This window comes from Sinohyriopsis cumingii, chromosome 3, assembly GCF_028554795.1.
Source record: "Sinohyriopsis cumingii isolate HCF-2022 chromosome 3, ASM2855479v2, whole genome shotgun sequence".
In the NCBI taxonomy this organism is placed as follows: domain Eukaryota; kingdom Metazoa; phylum Mollusca; class Bivalvia; order Unionida; family Unionidae; genus Sinohyriopsis; species Sinohyriopsis cumingii.
Window position 1 is genome coordinate 79863781 of NC_142963.1, and position 12113 is coordinate 79875893.

The 12113-nt window shown below is 32.4% G+C and overlaps 1 protein-coding gene across 1 annotated transcript in view; it reads left to right on the forward strand.

Moving 5' to 3' along the window:
• Window positions 1-498: 498 nt before the first annotated feature.
• The window catches only part of LOC149803178 (protocadherin beta-9-like), a 29276-nt gene continuing 17661 nt past the window's right edge, over window positions 499-12113 (forward strand). The window contains exons 1-4 of the mRNA XM_089952793.1: window positions 499-505; window positions 4106-4196; window positions 6173-6295; window positions 10993-11054. The gene's annotated coding sequence lies outside the window, so the exon portion shown is untranslated. The remainder of the gene's footprint in view (window positions 506-4105; window positions 4197-6172; window positions 6296-10992; window positions 11055-12113) is intronic.

Genomic DNA, 12113 nt, shown 5'->3' on the forward strand with positions numbered 1-12113 from the left:
TTTGGACACAATTTTTTAATAACTTCTTTCCACAGCTTTCCTTGTTAAATTTCTTTTTCAAATTTGTTGTTGTTGCTGTTGTATTTTTATTTAACTTCAATTGGATTTAACTGCCCTCGAACAAGTTTTCATCTTGTTTTCCGTTTTAAAACATAATTTCGCTTTTCTCCTGACCTGAATTTCCTCGATATGAACCCATTTTTTAATATCGTCTCCGAAACTCTTTTTTAAATAATGCTCTATCCGGTCCCATTCCACAACGAGCTTTCAAATAAGTATTTGTTCCGTTTATTGTTTAACAGAGGATCGTTGTATAAAGCTTTCTGATTGGTCAACATTTTGTAATTGCCCAATGAATCGTCGCATAACAGAAATTGAATGGAAAGAGCATGTTTACTAAGCATGGCGATTCGAATTTTCGAGCGGGACGAGAGAATGAATAACCATTTGAAAAATGTGCGGCAATGAGAATACCCTGAACGCAAATTTGATGGGAACATAACTGGTAAATCTGTATGAAAACTGAACGCCAGGACAAGCATTTTGCTTTTTGTGCCATAAAGAGCTTTACAGAAGCGGCTAACGTGCTAAATAGGACAAGGAATTGAATCGGAACGATTTCGAAGTAATATACAACTCCAAACTGATTAACTTCAGAATTTAAGGAGGGACAACGTGTAGATCACTGGTGGGAATTGTTGCCAGATATCTATGTCTATCAAAGATAGTCATATCTTTGCGGAGTTTTCTTGGCCGAAAAGTAGAATCTACTTTCAATCTCGTGAGGCATTATTGTGTATATTATCAAAATGTTCTTGGTGTGTTGGAATTCAGTGTAAAATAAGAGTTATTATATCATGATAAACGTTTTTCGCGGCTGCTTTTGGAACAAGGACTAATTCGAGAGACCACAACAGCATCATAGTTTGTGCAATCAAAAATCCAGTCTACAGTACAAATGACATAAGGCAGGCTCCTAGCTTTTCTTCTTATAATCAAATTGTCTCAGATGGATGCTTTTCTGTAATTTTGCATTATTTTTCTATGCAGATTAATATTTCATATTTTATATATGTTAAATGTGTTCACAGATGCCTTTGCATATGTTCCAGGCTTGATACTTTGATTTTTAAAACCACTTAATTATTTAGTATCAGATACTACGGCAAAATTACAGAAAAGCATCCATCTGAGACAATTTGATTATGAGAAGAAGAAAAGCTAGGAGCCTGCCTTATGTCATTTGTACTGTATACTGGATTTTTGATTGCACAAACTATGATGCTGTTGGGTCTCTCGAATTAGTCCTTGTTCCAAAAGCAGCCACGAAAAATTTTTATCATGATATAATAACTCTTATTTTACACTGAATTCCAACACACCAAGAATATTTTGATAATATACACAATAATGCCTCACGAGATTGAAAGTAGATTCTACTTTTCGGCCAAGAAAACTCCGCAAAGATATGACTATCTTTGATAGACATGGATATCTGGCAACAATTCCCACCAGTGATTTACACGTTGTCCCTCCTTAAATTCTGAAGTTAATCAGTTTGGAGTTGTATATTACTTCGAAATCGTTCCGATTCAATTCCTTGTCCTATTTAGCACGTTAGCCGCTTCTGTAAAGCTCTTTATGGCACAAAAAGCAAAATGCTTGTCCTGGCGTTCAGTTTTCATACAGATTTACCAGTTATGTTCCCATCAAATTTGCGTTCAGGGTATTCTCATTGCCGCACATTTTTCAAATGGTTATTCATTCTCTCGTCCCGCTCGAAAATTTGAATCGCCATGTTTAGTAAACATGCTCTTTCCCATCAGTTTCTGTTACGCGACGATTCATTGGGCAATTACAAAATGTTGACTAATCAGAAAGCTTTATACAACGATCCTCTGTTAAACAATAAACGGGACAAATACTTATTTGAAAGCTCGTTGTGGAATGGGACCGGATAGAGCATTATTTTAAAAAAAAAGAGTTTCGGAGACGATATTAAAAAATGGGTTCATATCGAGGAAGTTCAGGTCAGGAGAAAAAGCGAAATTATGTTTTAAAACGGAAAACAAGATGAAAACTTGTTCGAGGGCAGTTAAATCCAATTGAAGTTAAATAAAAATACAACAACAACAACAACAAATTTGAAAAAGAAATTTAACAAGGAAAGCTGTGGAAAGAAGTTATAAATTGTACCCAAAATAAACAATAAAAATTTACAGCTATCAGAAATAGGAAATATAAATGCTGCTGAAAATCATTCAAATTGTACCAGAAACAATAAATTTTATTATATCTTATTGATATTTTTATTGAACTGTCAGTGATATTACTATCACAAAATATCAATATTTTTTCGGTCATTTTGCTTAACAGACACACAAAAGCCACGTCCTAATTATGCCTTCTTTAACTGATGTAAATGACTAAGTTCATCATTCCGCCTAGATGTTGGTTAGAAAGTAAACCAAGTCCAGATTCCTCCTTTCATATAATAGATGCCAGTGACTAAGTTCCTAATTCCACCTAGATGGTGGGTGGAAAACCAACCAAGTCCAAAATTATGCCGAAAGATGTATTTATAGCAGGAATTTGACAAAAGTCCTTCTTAGAGTTAGACTCTTAGATAGATTCATCTTTGACTTTTCAAATTTTCCATGTCCGCCTTTGTAGTAACCAGATTTTTAACATTTTAGGCAGATTCTGCCTGGAGTCTGCTTAAGTTCCAGGTGGAATCTGCCTAATTATTTCGTACGGGTTGCCCTATCAGTGTCCTGCAGCCAACAGACAGTTTTGAGATGTTGCACAGGAATTTGGCTTTGTGAACAAAAGGGATGATTAGGTGTAAAAGCAACAACTTTCTTTATATCTTACTATTTCCCTCCCTCTTCCAGTTTATTTTTACTTTAAAATGAGGGACCCCGAGTGGCCAAGTGGTCTAAAGCACTCTCCATTACGGATCACTGCCATCTCACCTCTGTCTGCGTGGGTTCGAGTCTTGGATTCAGCCAATGTGGATATGTGAGAAAGCTTGCCAGTAGTTTCTCGTGGGTGGGTGGTCCTTTCCGGGGTTTTCCTGGGTTCTTCCTCCATCATTAATACTGGCCACCATGTATAGCCTATTGTGTGCTGAAAAATGGCATTAAACCCTATAACAACAACAATAACAACTTTAAAACAACAGGTTAGTTGTTCATACTACTATTCTTATTATAACTATATGAGCTTGGAATCCAGAATGTCTTTGATAAGACATCTATGAGACTTTAATCATGCTTGATTAGCTTGGGAATTTTGTTGTCATAATGGCATTCACTTGGCAACAATCAGATGTAAGAATAAACTTTATTTATTTGTGACTTACTCTCTCCCTCCCTCTCTTCTAATTACATTTTCAGTTTGTAAAGTAAAGCTAGTTATTCCTGCTGCCTTAATAATTATAATTCTATGAAATTACATTCAGTTATGTTTTGGGTTTTGTTTCTGTTACTATGTTCTGTGCTGGCGTAGTGATAAGCGAATTAGTGTCACTTATGGATATGTGCACATTATAATAAATAAAAATCTCAAGATTCAGTATATGAATGATAACTGGTACGTAAATAATTAATTTTTTTGCTATAATATCACAAGACGACAGTATGTTGTTAATGTCCTGTCTATTATAGAAACTTACAATAATGTTTTTATCTCTGTGTCTTGTGTGAAATTAATTAGATATCAATTAATCCTTGCAAGTTGTGTTGGTGATGTTGTCAAAAGGTATGAAGAAAATTGTATTTATGTTTTAGCCGTGATCACTAAGTTGAAGCACATACAAATTTATATCCATGACAACAAATGAAATTTATTAATGGTTCTGTGAGATCACATATCTTTTTCATCACTTGTTATTGTTACATGTATAACATTTGTCTTACAAATCAAGAATGTTTTTTGTTAATAAAGCAAAAGTTTAACAGGTAAGAATGTGACATTAGTATGATTATTCTGACTTAAATAAAACTGGATTAAAGGTTTCTGAAGAATAAATTGACTTTGTTGTTCTTTATATTTTGTATTGACCCTGTAAACTAATATCTTTCTCTATTTTTATATTTTGCAGCTCGGGTGTGATTCGTGTGAACAAGACACTTGATCAAGAACAAATTTCATCATATATAATTACAGTCTCTGTGTCAGATCGTGTCAACCATGTAAGTACTCTGGTCCCCATCATATATAATTACAGTCTCTGTGTCAGATCGTGTCAACCATGTAAGTACTCTGGTCCCCATCATATATAATTACAGTCTCTGTGTCAGATCATGTCAACCATGTAAAAAAAGTACTCTGGTCCCCATCATAAGGTCGTAACATGTTGTACTATATAGGATGTATGTACAAATCTACAACTGTTAGACTGGAAATAAATATTAATCCCTTTGTGAATTGTAATATATCTCAATGAAGCCTGAACCCTGACACTTTAACATCTGCATTTTTAACCCATCACTTGTGTAGGTAGAGGACTAATCTTTAAGATCTGAACACTTGTTAAGCTGCTGAAAAAAAACAGGAGAAAATTTCTAAGTGTATTTGTTGTTCATGCACTGCTAAAATGAAGCGAATGTTAAAACAGTTTGCATGTAAATTTGTAAAGTTTTACTACAACAATAAAGCTATAAAATAAATATACAACAACTAAAATTGCTACTTTTACTATACACTGTATACATGAATAGAATTATTTTGAAGACTAAATACACTCATAATTTAATGCATTTAATGAATATCAATAGCCAGATAATCATCACCATATGGTTGGTTAAATACAAGTAAATCTGCATGTAGGTGGTAACATCTGGTCAGGGCTGTTCCAGTAAAACATTCATGGGACCCTGGGAAGGTAGCTTTATAGTGGAGAACTAACCTATAATGCAAGTTAGAAATTTCTTTTCATTTTAATATGAACTCTGTGAATTCAAAGTATCCTGGCATATTATTTGGTTTTTAAAAACTGCCTTCCCTGGGTACCATGTATGTTTAAATGGAATAGCCCTCAGCAGTTCGTATAAGGAGATGTCTGTGACTTGTTTGTATAAATCAAGAAAAAGTTTTGTTTGTTTGTTGTAAGATACTCTCCTAAGACTTACTTTATATCGATAGTACATAATCTTACTCAGCAAGTGTGAAGATCATATCAGCCTGCAATGAATAGAGTGATCATAAAATTTACTTCATATTGTTAGTACATGAACTAAATCAGCAAGTGTGAATATCACACCAGCCTGCACTGAATAGAGTGATCATAAGACTTACTTCACATTGATAGTCTATAATCTTACTCAGCAAGTGTGAAGATCATTTCATTGATATGTAATCTTACTCAGCAAGTGTGAAGAACGTATCAGTGATATACAATCTTACTCAGCAAGTGTGAAGAACATATCAGTGATATGTAAACTTACTCAGCTAGTGTGAAGATCATATCAGCCTGGAATGAATAGTGATCATAAGGAAACTGATGATTTCAGTAGTATTTTTATGACATTGATCTTTCGTCACTAGAGTGTTGTGTATCTTATTTGGGATCCTTCAAGTTCAAGGTCAATTTCAATCTTTTCTTCCTCATTATTTTCTCTCTTCATTCTTTTTATGCTTTTGTCTTATTAGATAAGCAAGTATATTCACTACATTGGTTTGTTTTGGAAGCATTTCTGTTTCTAATCAGCCATCAAGTTTACAAAATACTATTACAGTTTGTCCCATGGTAAGCCCATACTTGATGACAAATTCATTCCTCTTAGAAAAAAAGCATTGGGGAATTATATTAAAGAAGGCTGTTTTGTTCCTAATTTAAAATATATTTTGTAGGCCTATTTGGCTTATCATTGGATAAATACTTACGAATTATTACTAATACTACTTGAAGTTTCCAGCCATGTAATGCATATACATAAATTTATTTACTGTTCTTTTCTAATTAAGTTTTTGGAGTGTTCGATTAATATAGTATTCTTGATAAACCAAGAAAGCCTGCTTTGTAAATCAATTTTCTTTAACTGTGTGTTTGTGTTTACTTATTGGAAAAGGTTTTCTTGACTAAATATTTGACATAATTTTCTACAGTTGAAGAAAAGGCATATCAAATCTGGAAGAATTATGGCATATACAATTTCATATTTTGCAGACAAGTCAATCAACTTTCCATGTGAATGTGCTTGACATCAATGAAAACAGTCCCGTGTTTTTGAATAGTCTGTATGCTTTTCAAGTTGTTGAAGAAACACCTGATACAATTTTTTATGTAAAGGTAAGTTTGTATTGAAGTTTAATACCATAGAATGTAGTGACAGGTTTTAAAGTGATTTTTAAAGCAAAATAATTTGATCAAAGTGGAATTTGACTTAAATATCAATTACTGTGAAGCTAGTTTACTTCAACTTCAAAAATATTTTAATTTTACCTAGAAATCGATGAGCCATATTGCCATTTGTTATTTTTGTAAATTTATGTAACCACAAATTATATCCTGGATATTTCATTGTTATAGTACAGTAGTAGATATAGGTTACTGAGTGACTAATAAGCAAATTTAGAGAATTATTTAAAAGAAAATGTGTCAACTTCAAAAAGATGATTTTATTTGTGCATGGCTGTCTTTTTTTAGTCCTCTTGGTTTAAATCACTTGGTTTCAATGTTCTAAGGCAGTGTATCCAGTAAGATTCCTTTTCTTTTCTTTGCTGGTTTCAAAACTCCAGTTGTGATTTGTAAGCAATTGCAATAAGTGTTTATATTACTGAAAGTGTGGCCACAGGAGAAGTGTTCTGTGACTGAACTTCTGTACAGCTTTTTATCAGATCTGTGGAGGTTGATCCTTTTGTGTTCCTTTTCAGTTTCTCTGACATAATGAAGGCTACAAATCTTATATATGATGAGATAAATTACATTCTCTGCTTTGCACGTTTGGTTTGGACCATGTATGTTCAGTTTTTCACTAGTCACAGTGCTAGAAAATTTGCTGGTCTCTAATGTGTTTGCGTGTGTGTGTGTGTGTGTATATATATATATATATATATATATATATATATATATATATATATATATATATATATATATATATATATATATATGCTGAAAAGTAGTGAATTCACAGTACCTGTCATTGAATTCTTGGTATGATTTGAGTAATTTGATTCTGGGATAAAGCATTGGACTACACAGGACTGCACAAATTTGAAACAATGTAAAGACTTGTAACAATAAATGTACTTTATGTCCAGAACACTTAATGTTTTAAAGTTCTTTTGTGCTTAAACTAATAAAAATCATGACATTTTAGTGTCATTCATTTTCATGAATACTTTTAGTTCCCTATACTGGCAGCATAAATTGAATGTTCTCCAGTTCCATATCTTCACTTTTTGGCAAAAATATTTTCCTGAATGCAGTTACTTTAGTACTTTTTGTTTTGTTTGGCCATGAAGTCAGACTGGAAATAAAATACGTTAGTGTGCTCAAGAAGTATGCTAATATTTTGTTCTTGCTAAAATATTGTGAATATTTTTAGGTCATTTTGTAAATTACCTTGCTACATCAGATTCCAGTATATTTGACTAGAAACAAAATATGTATTGATTGAAAATGGATGCTCCATCACATTGCCTGCATTGACCTAAACACAAAACTAATTAAAGGACAAGAATAGTATTATATGATCCAGTCACTGTGACGGTAGGGCAAAAAATGGTGTGGATATAAAATTTAACTTAATTTCACCCGTTACATTTTGCCTGCGCTTTGATGAAATAGCCACATTCAGCACATAATTTCATGTAGCTTGTTTGAGCATTTTGTCATCACTTTTATGAAATGGACACCTTACCATCCTAACTTGCTTATAAATCAAGTCCAACTGCAAGCAACATAGGCCCTGATTTGCCACTGTATAAAGTGCCAGCAGAACAGGATCTGTGTTGCTCGGTTCTATTGATTACTCCTAACAAACTGCATAGACATATCTCTGCCAGTGCATTATGCATTTGCTGATCTGGGTCATCGCAGCTTGCAGTTGGACGTGAATTATAGATGAGTATAGATGGTATACTGTAAATCATAATGCATTAGTGTCATTTAAATTTATTCAATCTTTATAGATGGTATACTGTAAATCATAATGCGTTAGTGTCATTCAAATTTATTCAATCTTTATAGATGGTATACTGTAAATCATAATGTATTAGTGTCATTCAAATTTATTCAGTCTTTATAGATGGTATACTGTAAATCATAATGTGTTAGTGTCATTCAAATTTATTCAGTCTTTATAGATGGTATACTGTAAATCATAATGTATTAGTGTCATTCAAATTTATTCAATCTTTATAGATGGTATACTGTAAATCATAATGTATTAGTGTCATTCAAATTTATTCAATCTTTATAGATGGTATACTGTAAATCATAATGTATTAATGCCATTCAAATTTATTCAATCTTTATAGATGGTATACTGTAAATCATAATGTGTTAGTGTCATTCAAATTTATTCAATCTTTATAGATGGTATACTGTAAATCATAATGTATTAGTGTCATTCAAATTTATTCAATCTTTATAGATGGTATACTGTAAATCATAATGTGTTAATGTCATTCAAATTTGTTCAGTCTTTAAAGATGGTATACTGTAAATCATAATGTGTTAGTGTCATTCAAATTTATTCAATCTTTATAGATGGTATACTGTAAATCATAATGTATTAATGCCATTCAAATTTATTCAATCTTTATAGATGGTATACTGTAAATCATAATGTGTTAATGTCATTCAAATTTATTCAGTCTTTATAGATGGTATACTGTAAATCATAATGTATTAGTGTCATTCAAATTTATTCAATCTTTATAGATGGTATACTGTAAATCATAATGTGTTAATGTCATTCAAATTTGTTCAGTCTTTAAAGATGGTATACTGTAAATCATAATGTATTAGTGTCATTCAAATTTATTCAGTCTTTATAGATGGTATACTGTAAATCATAATGTATTCATTCAAATTTATTCAGTCTTTATCGATGGTATACTGTAAATCATAATTTATTTAAGTGTCATTCAAATTTATTCAATCTTTATAGATGGTATACTGTAAATCATAATGTATTAATGTCATTCAAATTTATTCAATCTTTAAAGATGGTATACTGTAAATCATAATGTATTAGTGTCATTCAAATTTATTCAATCTTTATAGATGGTATACTGTAAATCATAATGTATTAGTGTCATTCAAATTTATTCAGTCTTTATAGATGGTATACTGTAAATCATAATGTATTCATTCAAATTTATTCAGTCTTTATCGATGGTATACTGTAAATCATAATTTATTTAAGTGTCATTCAAATTTATTCAATCTTTATAGATGGTATACTGTAAATCATAATGTTGTTGTTGTTGTTATAGGGTTTAACGCCATTTTTCAGCACAAGATAGGCTATACATGGCGGCCAGTATTAATGGTGGAGGAAGAACCCGGGAAAACCCCGTAAAGAACCACCGACCAAATCATAATGTATTAATGTCATTCAGATTTATTCAATCTTTATAGATGGTATACTGTAAATCATAATGTGTTACTGTCATTCAAATTTATTCAATCTTTATTTTCCAGATATAAAAAACGTACAATTTTGGCATATTACCAGTGTGTGAAAATACAAATTTTGATGGTAATGGATTTGACACTGATCAAAAACAGTATGAGTTTGCATGATTCATTATGTTGACAAAAAAAAATTAAAGCGTGATTAATTATTGTAATAAAAATGGAATATCAAATTGCAGTAACACAAATGACTCACCTGTAAGGCATGTCCACATATAATAATATATAAAACATCAAAATTAATATATCTACTTGTCCATTATAGTACCCATTCTTTTGCATGACACAGTGCTTATAAGACAATTGACTGCTAATACCCAATCCAGTTTAAAAGTGTCTATCCAGACTGTCATCTGCATTTATAGCATACATCTTATTATCCTTTCATCATAACATGAATATAATTTTAGTGATGTACAGAATTTAGATCATTTGACCTTATTTCATGGAGTCTTCATATTCAGTTGTGATTTGAGTTAAATGGAGTCTAAGTGATTATTGTTGTCTTACCTGTGTGTGGGAAGACATGGGTGTGTACCTGACTTGATTATTGTTGTCTTACCCATGTGTGGGAATACATAGGTGTCTACCTGACTTGATCATTGTTGTCTTATCTGTGTGTCGGAAGACATGGGTGTCTACCTGGCTTGATTAATGTCGTCTTACCCCTGTGTTGGAAGACATGGGTGTCAACCTATCTTGATTATTGTTGTCTTACCTGTGTGTGGGAAGACAGATGTCTACATAACTTGAGTATTGTTGTCTTAACCATGTGTTGGAAGACATGAGTGTCTACCTGACTTGTTTGTTGTTGTCTTATCTACTATGGCCATGTAATAGGGACCAGTATTACAATTTTGGGAAATTGCATAAATGAAACTTTGAGATACTATTACTATAAGCCTATTAATTTTGGAGCCCAGATGTTTCTGTCTCATCCATGTAAGCAGGAAATTGCGTCATCATCATGTCATTCACATGAGAAATGACTGCATTCAACTATGCCCTTGTAGCACCCTGCATAACCCTAGCATGGTATTCTTTGTTGATAGAAATGTAAAATGACTGTAAATATTACCACTTTACATTATAAATTCACTACTTTTTAATTTTTATATCAAGCATGTGACTATAAATGAAAAGTCCTTAAATTCACGTACTTTTAATACTGGCATTTGACATTAGGTCAAAATGGAGTAGTTGAGTATGAAAGAAAAGCACTTTAATGACAGTATTCTTCTCTTTTTGTTAAGGCACACGACAGAGACTTAGGCCAAAATGGAGTAGTTGAGTATGAAAGAAAAGCACTTTAATGACAGTATTCTTCTCTTTTTGTTAAGGCACATGACAGAGACTTAGGCCAAAATGGAGTAGTAGAGTATGAATTGCAAAACAACCACTGGTAAGTTATTTTTCTTGTTCTAATTCAAATTTTTTCTAAAGATTTAGATTTGTACTTGCCCAGAAGATACAAAAATTATTCTGAATTCTTAGAACTGCTATAACTGTCTGTTCATTATACAAATATGTGCTAATGCAGTTATTTCACACCCTCTAGATGTTATAATGTGCAGCTGCCAAACTTTGTGGATGGCTTGAATTTTGGAGGGAAAAATCCTATCAATTTTGTGATAAAAAATGGTGTACAATGCAATATCATTAGTTCTTCATCATAGATCAAATGATAGGCTACACTTAGGGCATAGAAGCCAATTGATTTTGAAATCAAAAGGGTCAATGGTCATGTCACTATGACTGAGAAAACAAAATGGTTTCTGCACCAAATTTGTTATTCTCATCTGCCATCGCCAAAGTTTGTGGATGACTTATATGCTAAATAAAATGAAGCCTATTTAGAAGGTCAAAGTCACTATGACTGAAAAAATAAAATTGCTTTTTGCATATTAAGTTTATTTCTAGACCACATACCATCACCAAAGTATGTGGCGGGCTTGCACATAAAGTAAGGAAGAAGCCTATAGATTTGGGGGTCAACAGATCACATATCAAAATGATTATAACTGATCAGGTTTGCAGAATATATTTTGTTCTACACTTGGTTTATTGAATAATTTTGAGGATGGCTGACTCTTAGGGAAATAAAGAAACATAGGTTTTTGGTCCTAAAGGTCATGGACATGGGAAGACTGGTAAGAGAATAATGTTTTCTACACAGTAAGCTTAGTTCAAGACTGCATCCCTTGACTAAAGGTCAAGGTCGATTCATTGATTTGTAATCTCTAGGGTCAATCATACTGCACTAGTGCCTGCAAAGCATACAACTGAACACAGATGCTGGGTGTATAATCTACCAACCATGGAATTTGTCTAAGGAGGTCCTGTTTTGAAAGATTAACATAACTTGATGGATAAAGTGTTCCTCTTGTCTGTGCAAGTTTATATGCATTGGGTGGCAGTTGGGGTCCTATTGTCTTGACAGATGGACATGTCTCTGATGATG